We start from the raw sequence: 7,747 nt of genomic DNA on the forward strand, positions 1-7,747 counted from the left end.
AGAGTTTTGAATACAAAACTCTACCTTAAGGTAGAGTAAAAAAAAATGGTTTGAAAGTAAAATTCTGCATTAAGGCCCAAAACTCTACCTTGGAACTCTGTCTAAAGAAGCCAAAACTCTATATTAGGGTAGTGCGAATCCAATTGTACCTTGCGATTATTTATTTTTTTTTAAATAATAATTCACTGAGCGGTGGTTTGAATCCGAAACCAAGAGATTTATAGCGAAGGAAAAAAAAATTAAAGACCATTAATTTGAGGGGAAAAAATTAAAGACCACCCCCAGCGAAGGACAATCCTGCAAATTGCCCAATGGCTAAAGAACTAGCTGCCTATCTATTTCTTTGGGCCTTATTCAAATTCTAGTAATGGGCCAGATTAATACTTAAGCGGCAAGTTTACAAATAGCACATTTTAGGATTCCGATTTAAGGAATAGCCGAATTTATAGTCTTTTAAAAATTTAGTCACCTTGAAATCAACTTCAGTTATGCAGGTTTGAAGTTGAAATCACGGGTATGAAAATTCTAATTTCGGACCTGCAAGTTGAAAGTTAAAGTTTAAATTATTAGGTCAATTTTTCAACTTTGATTTCTCGAATGATGTAGTTATTTTATCTATTATAGTCTATGTATATATAATTCAAAAAAACGTCAAAGAATCTATATTTATAAATCATACAAGTATTTGCATGAAGTTGCAAATAAGAAAAAGAAGGGAAAAAAAAACCAGAGGAAGAGCAACAACAGCAACCAAATTTAAACAGTCAATGATGATTAAACTTTTAAGTAATTTTTAAAGATCGGCTATATTTTAAATAATGTGATCGCAAGCAATTCCATGTTGCCGTTCCTAGTTCCTACTACATAAATGGTTGTTGGTTTATATCTATTTGGTTCCTAAGAGTGTGTGATCACATTGATATTGTATTAGTATTATTTATTAAGTAGACCTAATGTATCCATTTATATCACGGACATGGTGATTATAATATTTTTTCTACGCCTTAAACAAATAATTTATAATATTAATAGTTGAAGCATGTGATTAACATATCCTCTTAGCTAAATTCAATAAACCTAAGTTAAGACTTTTGATATGTTATAAAAGTTTGTTTTTTATTATTGTAAGTTGAATACGTATGGTTATTTTAAGTGATTTGATAAACTTTTTTATACTCATGCATGAATAATGGAATTTATAATCGGCAAAAATTTACTCTCATTGGTTGTTTATACCAGAAAAGAGGTGTGAGAGGTTGGTGGTAGCAAGGGCTAGAAGAGATTGAGCTAGTCCGAAGAAGAATTAGGGAAGGTGATTAGACAGGACATGATACAGCTTCGGCTGACAGATGACACTAACTTTAGATAGAAAGGTATGGAGGTCAAGGATTAAGATAAAAGGTTAGTAGGTAATTAAGTATTGTCACACTTTGTGTGGGAGGGGATGGAGGCTAGCCTACTCCTCTCCTCATTTCTAGTAGTATTATTTAATTGTCATATAGTCTTAATTTTAGTAGTATTATTTAGTTATCGCGTAGTTTCTTATTCTTCAATATGTTTTTGCATTTGTTTTGTATCTTACTATTTTGTTGTCCTATTTTTATTTTGAGCCAAGGGTTTATGCAAACAACCTCTCCTACCCTAAAAGGTAGGGTGAAGGTGTACCTACATCTTACCCTCCCTAGACCCCGCTAATGAAATTATACTACCAATCGTCTAGATAAACAATGTTATGCGTATATACAAATTTTCCCACTTAATCATAGCTAATTAATGTTTCTTTTGTTTCAATTTATGTGACACACTTTTTTTTTAGTCTATTTAGAAAAGAATGTCACTTTTTCATATTTAGAAACAATTTAACTTTATGAAATAGTTTATGGTCACATAAATATTCAAGGCTTATTTTGAACCATAAATTTTAAAACTTTTTTTTTTAAAAAAAATTTCTCGTCAAGTCAAATGGTGCCACATATATTGGGAGAGAACGAGTAGGCATAAGCCCATCCAAACAGGCTCTAGTACATATTCTTATCTCACTAGATAAAGTTGATATATAATTATAAATCTTGATAAAGTTTACCCTTTTTAATCTAAATAGAATTTTGAATTGTACCTTAAGTATGCACTAAATGCTGTTCTTGTGGGCCCACAGTATAACATGCAGAAAAAGCACCTCGAAAATCCAACAAACCGACAATTATCCGAGGATCTTACCCTTAAATGACTAAATTACCCCATACTTATCTTACATTTGAAATAATATTTTTAAAGATAATTTTAAACAGTTTATATATCAAATTTGCTTATTATTTTAATTTCAAACTGAAATATATAGATACGAAGTTTGAAAAACAGGTAGCTTCCTCCAAATCAAAATAATTAATGTTTTAGCCTTAAAAAGTTAATTTAAAATAATTGATGTTTCACAATATAAAGAAGGTATTTAATTATTTTCTTCAAATTTGCCCTTGACACAATTCTAATCCCATAACTATTATGTCAAATTAAAAGGAAAAGAAAAAATCAGAATGAAGGGTATTTTAGTCAAATATCCTCTTAATTTTTAAAAATAAGTGAATTTCTTAATTCATTTGTTCCAATTCTGGCTTAAAACATCAATTATTTTGGATTGGAGGAGTATTAAGTATGTTTTTAAAATTTTCAAATTTTCACTTTCAATACTCTCTATTTCACCTGCAAACACTATTTTAAATTTCATTTACTTAATTTCAAATACTTTTCTTTTTCAAATTTCAATCAGATCATGTTCAAACGCCAATAAACTTAACATTTTAATTTCGTGAAAACTGAAGGTGGATTTTTTTTTTTTTTACTTTGTCTGTTTTCTTAATTGACCCTGAATGGTGATTGGTATTTACTGAAAACGAAAGTTGGGTGAGTGAATGAAGTGAGGGCAAAATGGTCTAAAGATTTTTTTTTTTTTTTTAAAACTGATTTTTTTTTCTTTCTCTTTTTATTATTTCCAGCTTGGCTACCAATCGATCTTTTTGTTGGAAAAAGAAAAAAGATAATCGACCTTTTTGAATTTTGAATAAAGGCGTTTGAAATGACCACACTTTGTCACTTTATTACATAGATACCCTATTTTGCCTTTAAAAATGTATTAATAGAATCAAAACTAGATTGCCCTTTTAATCTGATAAAAAGTTATCGAATTAAATGTATTTAACTATTGGGTTATCTTCACACATCTCCACTTGGCATCAATTAATTGAATAAATTTATTTTCTTTCCTAACAAAGTAACAATATGAACTAATGAATGAGATACAAAACAATAGTGAACTTCACTAGTCGTACATTTTTTTTATATTTCTCACTTGATGTTCAGTATTTGTTTCAGGATTCGACTAATTCAAATTCGATTTAAAAAGTCTCATTTTAGGAGCTGAGCCCTTATTACTAAATACTATTTCATTCTCGTGATTAGAACTCAATCGAGACTTCTTGTTAACAGTGAAAAATTGTTGACTGCGTCAATACAACCTTTAATGACAAGAGTCATACAAACCGGCAAAAGCAATAATTAAAGCAAAAAATAAAGATAGCATTTGGTACGACCACTAAACAATTTACCCACAAAGCACTGAAAATACCAAAGAAGGTTTTTTTGAGAGGAGGACATTTTCGTGACAACTTTTGTAATTAATCTAGTTGGTAGAGTTATCTAAGGTGACTTGATGTGTCCTCCTCACCATAGTTTAGATATATAAAATAGCCATGCAAGTGACTGGGACGAGAGTCATTTTCATACTCCATCCGTTTCAATTTATGTGAACCTATTTGATTGGGTATGGAAGTTAAAATGGTAGAGAAGACTTTTTAAAATTTGTGGTGTAAAATGAGTCACATATATTTTTGTGGCTATAAATCATTACATAAAGGTAAATTGCTTTCAAATATAGAAAGAGATCATTCTTTTTGGCATGGATTAATAAAGAAATGAATTTACATAAATTGAAACGGAGGGAGTATTATTTTTTCCTGTTAGCTTTAATATTTTATAAGGATAACATAACAAAAAAAATTAGGTACAAAGACTTACCAATGACTTAAGGAGGATGAAACTTTCATTAAAAGAAATGAAGAAAATAGTAAATAATCCATTAAAAAGGTTTGGTCCAAAAAACAAAAAAAAAAAATCAAAGTTAACGTTGTTAACCATGTGATTAAAGTTTGCGGATTCTGAGATTGATTAAGACATTTCAACCAATACTATGAATAGTAGTCAATATATATATATTTCAGGACTAATATAATAATTTGCAAAACACTTTAGTTTCTAAATTGAAGATATATACAATGACTTAGCAAAGATTACGTATAGAACATAACTTCATGTAGCTTTGGCAAAAGAAATGCCAACTTTTGACTCAGAGTGTTAAAAGTTTAAATTATGCATCAATAAACAAAATGTTTTTTCCTTTTTTTTTTCTTTTTGCAAAAAGATACTAATAAAGTGGTCCATGTTATGCTTTTCTTTTTTTTTTTCTTTTTTTTTTTAAGTTTGTTTCACATCTAAGATTTGCCAATTTGTTTTCTACAAAACGCTATTGTCAAACTCTTCCTTTTAATAAGTGGTTATTTAAGTGAAAGTTGAATATCATATTTAAGCTTATTGCCTTGAAAATGTTCATGTAATTATTTTATGTGATGGTGGCTATTAATGGGTGTAATTGTAAGAGTAACTTAATTTAGCTTTGTAACACTTATCAATTTTACGTTAGATCCTTTCAATCAATTTTGTGAATTTCAAAGGAATAATTAAAATTAAGATTTTACTGTTGAGAGCTATTTGATTTTTTCAAATTACAGATGATGACATATTAAAAAACAATAAGTTAGATAATTTGAAATTTATAGTGTAGATTTTGTAATACAACAAGAGCGCCAAAATCCCAATTTAAATTTATGCTTGATAGATTAACAAAAAATGTTATATTTTTGCTAATTAGAAGACAACAACAACAACATACCCGGTGAAGGTGTATGCAGACCTTACCCCTATTTCGGAAGATAAGGATTGATGAAAATATATCGCGAGAGGAACTAAAAATATGAATACCTTAGTTCAAGGGACTCCACAAGACTAATAAATCTTTATTTGTGGGGAGGGAGAGGGGATCTAATTAGCCTTGTAAGATAACAAAGATTTCAAACAAGTACATGAAGTTATGATTATGGTGCTAAAAATGGCGAAAGGAAGACTATTTTAAAATTCGCTTCAACTCGCGTAATAAATATAATAGTTGGGATAACCATAGTTAAATATACTTTATCCTTGCAAGAATACGAGATAGAAGTACATGAAAGGACTCTACGGTTATTTCAGGAGAAGTTATAATCGTCCAGCATAAATTGGTAAATACTAGATAAAACTTAAGAGTATAGTGAGAAAGAAGGCAACTTTCAAACAACTACCACAAGTTAGATTCTGGACATAAAGCGAGCTAACTAACTCAAACCTATTTTTTAAACTTTAAATTCTATATTTACATTTGAAGTTGAAATAATGAATCAGTTTAATAAAAAATGCTTATTTAGCTTTTCAGATAGTATAATTCGAATATAAGTTACGACCAAATAGTTCCATATTTCAAAGTACACTAGGTTATAAGTCAGGGGCGGAGCCAGCATACTGCTTGCGGGTTCATCCGAACCCAGTAACGTTGATTCAGATTCTGTATTTGTCTTGAAAAATTCATTGAATAGGTATAAATTGTTATTTTAGAATCCAGTAACTTAAACGAATTAGCATCCCGAACCCACAAGCTTCAAATCTTGGCTCCGCCTCTGTTATAAGTTGTGCCTTTGTGGTGGTACTAGGAATGAGGAAGGAAAACCTATCTTAAAATTCACTTTGACTTATGACCTAGTGATAGTTAACACACCTAATAACTTATAATAGTGGGGATAATTATAGTCAAATACACTTTATTTTTATAAGAAGTCGAGATATAACTTAGGCCATCTCCAACCTTGCACCATTTTTTGCACCAAATGCTATTTTGGTGCAAAAAATGGTGTTTTGGAGCTCCAACCTTGCACTATTCATTAATATTTTTTTTTATTATATAACACTTTTAATTTAACATATTATAAATTTTAATTTTTACATTTAGATTCTTAATATACTTATTCATCTACACCATTACTATTCATTAATATATATATTTTTTTATTATATAACACTTTTAATTTAACATATTATAAATTTTAATTTATAATTTTAGATTCCTAATATACCTAATTATTTTTTATGTAATATCTTATAATATTAATTTTACATCTTAATTTTGGAGTGTAAGTTTTATAAATTAATTTTCGTATATATTATTTTATATAAAATTGTAAGTTAATTTTATTATAAGTTATAATTGTATTAAAAAATATAACCATCACAAAAATGAAAAGTGCAATATAAAATATAATATGTTGTTAATAAATAACACAATGTTCAATTACATAATAATTTCGAATATATAACACAATGTTCAATAACAGCACAATGATCAATAACATAACAATGTTCAATACATTAAAATTGAAAATACATTAAACAACATAATAATTTAGAAAATTATAACAATAATTTAGTACTCTGGTAGGTTGTTTCCAGATTCACCAATATCATTAAAATATTGAGTTTATGGGGCAGAAGATTGTTGTGGTTGTGGCTGTTGAAATTGTTGACTTCTTTTATCCATTATTCATTTTTGGTCTTGTCGAATAAATTCACGAATATTTGGATCACCAATAGAATCTAAATGCGACAATAAAATTTTATTTTCTTCTTTAAATTCTTTTAGTTTCAAAGCTCTATCTTTCATCTCCAAATCTTGCTGCCTGTCTGCACCTGACTTTGCCAACAACTCAACAAGTCGATTATTTTCTGATTGGACTAATCATGGAAGTTGAATATTTATGTAGAAATTAAAATAAATTCTACCTTAATGTAATAGTATTTATTTAATTATATTTTATCAATGATTTCACTTTTATTTGAATTATCCATTAATATGTATAACGTATAATATTTGCTTACAATTTATATTATTTAAAATTTTATGGTATAAAATAATTTTATATTAAATGATTATATAACAAAGGATTATGAATTACATGGGATGCATATGTAAAAAAAAAAGGATTTTTTTTATGAAATTAAAAATAAAATTTAAGTAAAAGAAAACAATATAATATAAAAGAGAGAGAAGAATATAAAAGAAATATATTTTTTTTGGTGCAAAAAATGATGCAATGGGTTGGAATTAATTTGCACCATTTTGATGCAAAAAAATGGTGCAATGGGGGTGGAGATGCCCTAATACATGCAGCGTAGTTATTCCACGAGAAGCAATGATCACACAACATAAGTTAGTAATCTTAGATGTGACAATTATGAATAAAGTGAAGAAGGAAAACGACTTGCGAACAATCACAAATTTGGTGGCAGACAATTGGGTGCTAATCAGTTAAAACTTATATTTTAAACTTCAAATTCTACATTTCATGTTTAAGGTTAAAATAATAAATCAAGTTAATAAATAAATATTTATAATATCAGGTGAGATTACCCCGGATATATAATCTTTTATTTCAAATCTTATTCATGAACAAGTAACTCATATTTTACCATCAAAGAATGTGGTGCAACAGATGAAATTGTTATTTTCTTAATTAGAAGTTTCGAGTTCGAGCCCTGAATATGAAAAAACTCTTAA

Source organism: Lycium barbarum, chromosome 2 (genome assembly GCF_019175385.1).
Source record: "Lycium barbarum isolate Lr01 chromosome 2, ASM1917538v2, whole genome shotgun sequence".
Taxonomy (NCBI): domain Eukaryota; kingdom Viridiplantae; phylum Streptophyta; class Magnoliopsida; order Solanales; family Solanaceae; genus Lycium; species Lycium barbarum.